The sequence below is a fragment of the Leopardus geoffroyi genome, chromosome A2, assembly GCF_018350155.1.
Source record: "Leopardus geoffroyi isolate Oge1 chromosome A2, O.geoffroyi_Oge1_pat1.0, whole genome shotgun sequence".
NCBI classification, from domain to species: Eukaryota; Metazoa; Chordata; class Mammalia; order Carnivora; family Felidae; genus Leopardus; species Leopardus geoffroyi.
Genome location: NC_059331.1, coordinates 5,463,343 through 5,471,851, shown reverse-complemented (window position 1 = coordinate 5,471,851; position 8,509 = coordinate 5,463,343). Strand labels below are relative to the sequence as shown.

Genomic DNA, 8,509 nt, shown 5'->3' with positions numbered 1-8,509 from the left:
CATGAATGGGGCTGACCTGCACAGTCAGGGCAGGAGTGAAAATGCACACTGAGGCGTGGCCGGTTGCCCCAGAGGCCTTTGGGTGCCTGGCCAGGGGTTAGTGCTGCGGGGGGCGGCAGGGCAGTGACCCCCAACCTCTCAGTTCCAAGGCATTTTCCAGGCCTGACCCCAGGGAATTAGGCAGACCCTGGCCTGGCCTGGCCTGGCCTTGCCCTTGGCCCTCTCTGAGTCTTGGTTTCCTGATCCCCACCCGGTGGCTAATGGCAACCTTACAGGCGGCTGGGAGAGGGATTCATTCAACAGCGAACATTTGTTTCTTTTGTCCTGAATTTGGGATGTGAGGTCAGGGCTCGTGCATACAGCAGGTACTCCATAAATACCAGACGCTTCCTGGAGCTCCTGTGAGATTGGAGAACTCCGCTGGCTCCACCTCTGCCCCATTCTCACCCCTGGCCAGACCAGAGGGACAGGCCACCCTTGGGTTGGCTACCCGCTCCCCCAGCCGAGGAGCCAGTCCCAGTAAGCCAGCTTGGGTCTCCGTCTTCAGTCCCCTGCACTACCGGAGGACCCGCCTGGAGCCCATCCTGAGCTGCCTTCCATTTCCCCTTTTGCGCATCAGAGACGTGGTCGCCTTGCCCTCCTCACTTTGCTCTGATGCTGCAAAGCTCTCACCTGCAGTCCCACGGGCTGCTGCAGCCACCGAGCCACAGTCCCCAGTCTGGACTGGGTGGCCACCAGACAGCACTGGGAATTTCAGGGCTGCTTTGAGTCAGGAGCTCCCAGGCTCTGCCACTTACTAGCTATAAACCTCTTCCAATGATTCGGTGAAACTGGTTCTTCTGCCTCAGTTCCTCCTCCCTACCAAGCTGCAGCCCCAGATGTCCCTTGGGGTCTCTCCCTCTCCCCTCTGGGTGGGGTCTGGATAGGGCACGTGACTGGGCCCTAAGCCACTCCCACATCCCCCAATGTCCTGGTCTCAAGGATTGATTGGGGGATGGGTTTGCCCCGGCTTTTGCAGGGAATCCTGGGGGACAGGCTTTTGAGCACTCATTGAACACCATGTTGTGCCAGGTGGGGGTCCAGGTACTGGGGACACACGGTCACGAACAACAACATGGCACCCTCACTGAGGTCACCATTCTGCCTCTTCTGCCTGATAGTGCTGTGGCCACTCCACCTTGTTCTTGAAGTTTCGGCTCAAATGTCCCCCCCCCCCCCAGTGAGGCCAGCTCCTCCCCCCCACCCCCCCCCCCCCCCCACTTCAAGATTACACCCACGCCTTCTCTCCCCTTCCCTGGTTTAGTTTACTCCAGAGTCACTGCCTGACGTTGTGGAATACACATTGTCATTGGTTCTCTCTCCTTGACCAGAATGTCAGCTCTGAGGGAAGAGCATTTTGTCTGTGTGGCCCACAGCAGTGTCCCCAGTGCCTAGAACAGGGTCTGGCACTCAGGCACTGCTCAGGATCAGAATAAACAGGGAGCCAGCCAAAGGCTCCCGGTGCAGGTGGCATGGACATTTGCGGTTTGAATGTTAAGAAGGAGGCTCAGGGGGTTGAAGGCGTCCTAGGAGGGAAACACAGCAAGTGCAAAGGCTGCTGGGGCCAAGCACATTCTCTTTTGACTTAAACCAGCTTGGACTGACTCAAAAAAAAAAAAAAAATTTTTTTTTTTTTTTCCTGACTTAGAACCTTTAGGATGCAGAGCGCTGTAGTGCGCCGGGAAGGGTGCAGTACTCAGCGCTGCCACAGGAGGGCCTGCCGGAATCCGGACGCTGTGCGGGGGACTGGGGACATCGGAAATGAGGCTGTGACACGATGCTGGAGCGCTTGCTTTGAGGCCTGTTTTAAGTTCACACCAGCCCAGTGAGGTAGGCACCGTTATCATCCCCATGTCCCAAATTTGAAAACTGAGGCACAGAAAGGCTGAGTAACTTGCTCAAGGGTTGCTCAGCTCCCGGTGGTAGAACCGGAAAAGAACCACCAAGATAAGCCATTCAGAGGGAAGGCAGGGTGGCCCTGGGATCGTTGCGCTGAGGGTGGGGGGACCCCTTTCCCAGGGGCCAGAGCCCCCATCTCTAGCCCCTCCGCTAGATGTTTTCCCAGCTGTGGAGTTGGTGTCCCCTTAAATATTGAGAGGAATCTCGCTTCCCCCGGGTCAGGTGAAATTGACATCCCCCCCATCTCTCCCACTTAGGGGGTCAGGGAGGATGCCCTGCGGTGGGGGAAGCCACGTTTAATGGCAGATGGGAGGGATGAGTAGGAGTCAGGCAGTGGGAGAGGTGAGGAAGAGAGTTTCAGGGCACGTCATGGCCATGCCGTATTTCCCTGGGATTCCTCCCGTGTCTGGAGTGAATATTTGCTCAAACTCCGCGAGGCAGGGCAGGGGGGGGGGGGAAGACACTGTGTCTGGTCGCTTATGTGTAGAATCTAAAAAAAACCAAACTCGTAGAAGCAGACACAAGAATGGTGGTTACCAGGGGCACCTGGGTGGCTTAGTCGGTTGAGCGTCTGACTCTTGATTTCGACTCAGGTCGTGATCTCCTGATTCTGGGGTTCGGGCCCCGCATCAGGCTCTGTGCTCTCTCTTTCTCTCTCAAAATAAATAAACTTAAAAAAAAAAAAAAAAGAATAGAGATTACCAGGGGTTGTGGGGTGGGGGCGACGGGGAGATGTTGGTCAAAGGACACCAAATCCAGTTAGAGAGTCAGTTCTTTGGATCTAACGTTCGGTGTGGTGACTATAGTTAACGCGGTATTATATTCTTCAAAGAAATGCTAACTGCCTGAGGGTGCTAACGGGACTGTCGCGTATAAGTGCACCAGATCCATACATCGTATGCCTTAAATTTACATGGTGTTGTACATCAATTATATTTCAATAAAACTGGGGAGAAAAGGTAAAACAAAAACCCAACCCCCGCCCAGCAAATGCAACGCGGGCCTCCCACCCTCCCTCTCCAGGGCCCTGAGGGTTCCTCCCTCCCGCCCCCACCCCTTGGCCCCCATTCTAGCACAGAGCACAGAAGGGTCTCCGATTCCCCCCCCCCCCCCGCCCCCAGCTTTGGGGCCTGCTGTTGGGAACATCACTCTTGATCTCAGAGGGATGGTCTGAGGGCTGGCCTCAGTTTCCCTTTGGCTGCTGGGCCAGACGAGCCTCAGCCGTCCCCCTCTGCCCCTCCCAGAGCACACGGCCAGCGACTTTCCTCCAGCCCGGCACTTTGTGACATAGACTTCAAATGCGGCGCCTTTCTTGTCCTGCCCCACCCCGACGCGTCCAGGTGAGTGGCTGGCCTCCAGCCTTTTGCCCTTTCAGGCACCATGGCCACCTCAGAGGTCTCGGGGGTGCCTGGCAGAGGATCAATAAAATCCCCCCTCACCCTCAAGTGAGAAGCCCCAGTGGGTTGTGACCTCCTAACATTTTGTCCGTGTGTATGTGACGGGGGTGGTGAGTGAGCAGGGGGTTCTCAGGCTGGGGATGTGGCTTCGGCAAAGCCCAAGTTGGCTTCTTGGGTTCTTCTTCTAGAACAAGCTGTCTCTTAGCATTGGGGATCATCTCCCATTCCCCGGGGGAAGTTATGCCCAGATGGAACGGCACCCCGCCTTCTCCAGGGCGGCCCAGGTCTGGCAGAGGGGGCCCGAGTGTCAACTGGGAGTCAGGAAGCCGCTGGGGAGAGCCAGGTGGGACGGGGTCACCTAGGATGGGTGGGGTCCAGCTGGAGAGAGAAGCAGATGTGGGGGAAGTCCCAGGGGGTGAGGCTTCTGCTCCAGAGGATGGGCCAAGGGGTGGCATCCAGGGGACACCAAGACCCCAAGGGACACCTGGTCCCTGGGCTTCTGCTGGGCTGAGCCCTAGGGAGCAGAGAGACGTCTTCTAGAAAGCAAACGTGTTCTCTGGCCCTTAGACCCTGCGAATACTGGGATGCGTCAACGGGACTGTGGATCTGAAGAACAGAATGCTGATGATCCCCAGGAGGGTCTGAAGGTTAACGGGGGATTGGAGAGATGAAGCCGGGAGCCTCCCGCCTCCTGCTGTGTGTCCCTGGCAAGTTGCTTGGCCTCTCTGAGCCTTGTTTCGTGCATCTGTTGAGTGTGAATGCAAATACTGGTGCTCAATAGGTGCTTAGCTCCCGGCTGTTGGACGAGAGGCTGGGAGAGGTGTTGCAGGTGGAGTCTCGGCGGGCAGGGGAACCGCTCAAGACCAATTCTGTTGCTCTCTTCTTGGCCAGGACATGTAGCACGCAGTAGGTGCCTCATAAAACCTTGCCGACCTGTTTGGGTCCAAGACTCCTGAATCTAAGGCTTCCTTTCCCTTTTCTTTAAACAAAAATTTTTTTTTTTTAATGTTTATTTTTGAGACAGAGAGAGACAGAGCATGAACGGGGGAGGGTCAGAGAGGGGGAGACACAGAATCCGAAGCAGGTTCCAGTCTCTGAGCTGTCAGCACAGAGCCCGATGCAGGGCTCGAACTCACGGACCGCGAGATCATGGCCTGAGCCGACGTTGGAGGCTCAACCGACTGAGCCACCCAGGCTCCCCTCCTTTTCCCTTTTGACTTGTCTTCCAGCCTCACCTGCGCCTCCCTGGTGGGGCCACCGGGCAGGCAGGCACACTCAGTGCTGAAGTGTAGATTCTGAAGCCTGGGTTCAAGTCCTGACTTGGCACACAGTAGGTGCCACAGAACGACATTGCCATAACACTGATTCGTACTGTTAGCGTGGGTTTCAGGCTCCAGATTCTTCTGGGGGCTGCAGCAAGCAGACCTCTCCATGCCGATCAGCCCCTGCCCCATCCCAAAGTGTGGGGTCAAGGCAGAGGTTTCAGCCCGGGGCAGTTTGCCGGCCCCCGCCCCCCCCCCCCCAAACTCCCCCAGGGGGCATCTGGCAATGTCTGGAGACATTTTTGGTTGTCATGCCTGGGGGAGGTGATACAGGCATCTGGCGGGTAGAGGCTAAGGGGGTGCTAAGCGCCCTACAGTGCCCGGGACCTTGTCCATCACAGACATGATCTGGCCCCAAGTGCAAACAGTTTGGAGGTGGAGACTCTCTGGGTTAAGGAGCAGGAGCTCAGAGTTACACCCCCTACCGCCTGGCCCAGGGCGGGTGGCCTTTCCCTCTGAACGTGTGTCCCTGTCTGCAAAATGGGGGTGATTGTGTCGGTTGCACAGGACTCTTGGGACGATTAAGTGCGTTAAGGATGTAAAGGGTTTAGGACATGACCTGGCTCACAGGAAGTGCTGTCAGTGTGGAAGAGTTATTATTAGTGACAGGAGGACGATGACGGTGGGGGTCGCATGTGTCTTCTGCCCCTCTGCCCTCTGATTTCTGAACTGGCTCCTGGAACAGCCAGCTCTTGTTTGCCCGGACCCCAGTGGCCCCATAGCCAAGCAAGTTCACCTCTGAAGCCAGAACAGACAGTGTTCAGCTCACCACGGCTGGAGAAAACGTCCCCTAAGCCCGTCCACTCAGGGAGGCGCGTGGAGCTGCGTCCCCCACGCCCAGGCATTGGAGAAACAGAATTTGATATAAATAACTCATCTTAACCTTTACTCCGAGCCCTCATTCAGCTATGGGTGGGGGAGGGCGGGGGAGAAACCATAATCGCAGTGGATTCAGGGTCCCCCATTCCCACCCAGGAGGTGAGCTGAGAGAAGGGTCAGGACGCAGGCAGTCTGCGTTAGAACCTGGCTTTACCGGGCCGCCTGGGTGGCTCAGTCGGTTGAGCGGCCGACTTCGGCTCAGGTCATGACCTCACTGTTTGTGAGTTTGAGCCCCGCGTCGGGCTCTGTGCTGACAGCTCGGAGCCCGGAGCCTGCTTCGGACTCTGTGTCTCCCTCTCTCTCTGCCCCTCCCCCACTCATGCTCTGTCTCTCTCTCTCTCTCTCTCTGTCTCAGAAATAAATAAACATTAAAAAAATTAAAAAAAAAAAGAACCTGGCTTTGCCATTTACAAGCTGTGTGACCTTAGGACAATTACTTAACCTCTCCGAACACAGGGACAGTAATAATGCTCACCTTATAAAGGGGTTGTTATGAGAATGAAATGGTCAATGCGTATAAGGCGCTTAGAACAGGGCTTGAAACCCTGTGAGCGCACTCGAAAGCGAATCAAAATGATGAGGAGGAGGAGGACGATGACGACTCCAGCTTGGGGGATGACTGACTGATCCGGGGTCTCTCCCCCTTTGCACTACTCACACCGTGAGCTGCAGAGGCCTTGGTTGTAGGGGGCTGTCCTGTGCATTATAGGATGCTTAGCAGTGTCTCTGGCCTCTACCCACCAGATGCCAGCAGCACCCCCAATCCTGCCAATCAAAACTGTCTCCAGACATTGCCCAATGTCCCCTGGGGTGGGGGGCAGAATTGGTTGGGTGACAGCGGCTGGCCTGATCCTGGGTTGTCTTCTGTCCCTGCTGGCATCTGCTGGGATGAGCCGGGTCCTTCCTAGCCCACCGCTGTTACCTGACTCACAAAAGCCTTTTATTCCCCCCCCCCCCGCCTTTTTTTTATTTTTATTTTTGCAGAGACCGTCTCTCTCTAAGACAGCAGAATTGAACTCCCTGTCCCAGGACCGCACAACTGCTAAGTGGTGACCCGTGATTCCAGTCCCCACCCATCTGCCCTCCTGGTGTCAGGAATAATGCATGGGCGTGTCCATGCATTATTGGAGCGTCGTGTCCACTAAAGGCTAACTCCCGTCATTGGTCTTTATAGTGTAACCACACTGTGGGCCGACGATGCCCGTGACGTCTCCACTGTGGCTCTGTTGATGGGCACAGTGGCTCCCGTCATGGCCAGGGGGGAGGAGCAGGAGACACAACTCTGGGGGGGGGGGAGTTTGAGGTCTTCGGTGGAGGACCGGGGGTTTGGTCAGAGAGCAAGGAGCAGGGTGGTGGCAGTGAGGGCTGAGTTCCCCTTCCAGGCCCTCGGGGACATTTCTGGTGTCTGAGGGTGGCATGCAAGGTCCTCAGGCCTGGCTTGTGTCCCCCTTGTCCCCTCCCTCCCTCCAGTCAAACTGACTCACTCCCTCTGCAGCCTGACTGCCCCTGGCCCCTCTGGGCTCTCACAGTGGGCATTTAATTGGGGCCTTGGATGTTCAGGGCATGCTCTGTGGAACCCCGGCCAAACCGGGGATTAAGCAAAGCTAAATGGGGTTGTTCCTTGCAGGCCTTCCCAGAGGTTTTCATTTGCTCGCGTGTTTTGCGTAGCTTTCTGGAATGCATCTGCCCCCTTGATGTTTCTTGCCCTCTGGAGCACTTTTTGGGGTGCTAGGGGTTCCTGGAACAGATAAAGGAAACGCTGCCTTAACCCCAAGGGGAAACTTGAATGGTGCAATTTCAGGCTGAGGCTCCTGGCCAAGCCTCAAAGGTTTCCTCCTCCTCCTCTTCCCAGGACCATGGCTCTCTCTGGGGTGGCCCAGTGGGGTAGCAAACTCTGGGCAGCCAAATTAGGAGCTCAGGATGAGGCTGGATGGGGGTCAGCCCGGGCTGGCTGATGGGGGGTTGGGGGGGGCGGGGTTCCTGGACTGGAAAACGTCCCTCCCCTCGCTCTCTGGGGGGTTCTTGAGGAGGGGGCGTGTCTTCTGGGAAGGCTTGCGGAGTCCCCTGGGACGAAGCCCAGAGTTTAGCTCAGGGGAGAAACATCTGATCACCCCTGGGGCCCAAGTCCAGGGTCACAGTGAGAAGCTGAAGACTGGCCCCCTTCTTCCGAAACTAACATGTGCTGCTGGCCTGGCTTCCCCTCCGTCTGGCTGCCGGGCCTCACTGCCCAGCCCCCTCCTGCCACAGCCCTGCCCCAGCATGTCAGACCCGCCGATCTTTCCTCTTCCTCCTCCTCTGGCCACCCACTCCGGCCTCTCCCGCTGCCTCTGGTTGTGAGCACCCTGGGGACTTGGCCACTCCAGGCCTCAGCCCCGCGTGTCCCTGATGGGCACAGGCCACCAAGGCCCGGGGAAGTGGAGGCAGATGCGAGCTGGGCCGGCCTCTCCTGCTGTGTGCTTGTTATCACGACTGCTGTCAGTTGGTATTGCCAGCGGGGGACAGGGAAACCGGGACGAAACGGAGAAAGAGGAGACGCGTGGTCTCCGGGACACCTTGACCTCGGCCCCCGGCCACTCTCTCTTCTCTTCCTCCTCTGGCTTCTCTAGCTGAACCTGTTGGTACCACGGGGAAAAGCTTTCCACGCTGCTGAGGACGGTTCCCTGCCTCGGCTGCCTGCCCTGGGGAGCGGCTGAGCCACTCTTATCTCCCCTGTGTCCCTGACGAGCCCCCACCGCTGCCCTGGTTCTCCCCAAGCCTAAGCCGCTCTCCGAATCTGCAGGGCGGGGCTGGTGGGTTTGGGAGGAAGGAGAGGAGAGGGGAGGGCGCAGCAGGACAGAGGTGGGGGGGCCAGGCTGGCTGCAGCCGAGGGCTCAGGAGTGCGGTAGCTGCGGTCAGGCCGGCAAGAGGGAACAATGACAGATTCCTGCTTTGTTTCCAGTTCTGGTAAAATGGTAACATGAAATTTACCATTTT

The 8,509-nt window shown here is 57.3% G+C and overlaps 1 long non-coding RNA gene across 13 annotated transcripts in view; it reads left to right on the top strand.

Moving 5' to 3' along the window:
* The window catches only part of LOC123605223, a 63,965-nt gene extending 56,734 nt beyond the window's left edge, over positions 1–7,231 (top strand). For 10 of the 13 annotated variants that reach the window (XR_006715662.1, XR_006715663.1, XR_006715661.1 and 7 more), the window contains 3 exons: positions 1,688–1,869; positions 3,183–3,278; positions 3,903–4,376. This is a non-coding gene — a long non-coding RNA (uncharacterized LOC123605223). Of the gene's footprint in view, positions 1–1,687; positions 1,870–3,182; positions 3,279–3,523; positions 3,679–3,902; positions 4,377–6,520 lie in introns of those variants that run through there. The other 3 variants (XR_006715664.1, XR_006715659.1, XR_006715668.1) reach the window with 3 other exon arrangements.
* The last annotated feature ends 1,278 nt before the right edge of the window (positions 7,232–8,509 follow it).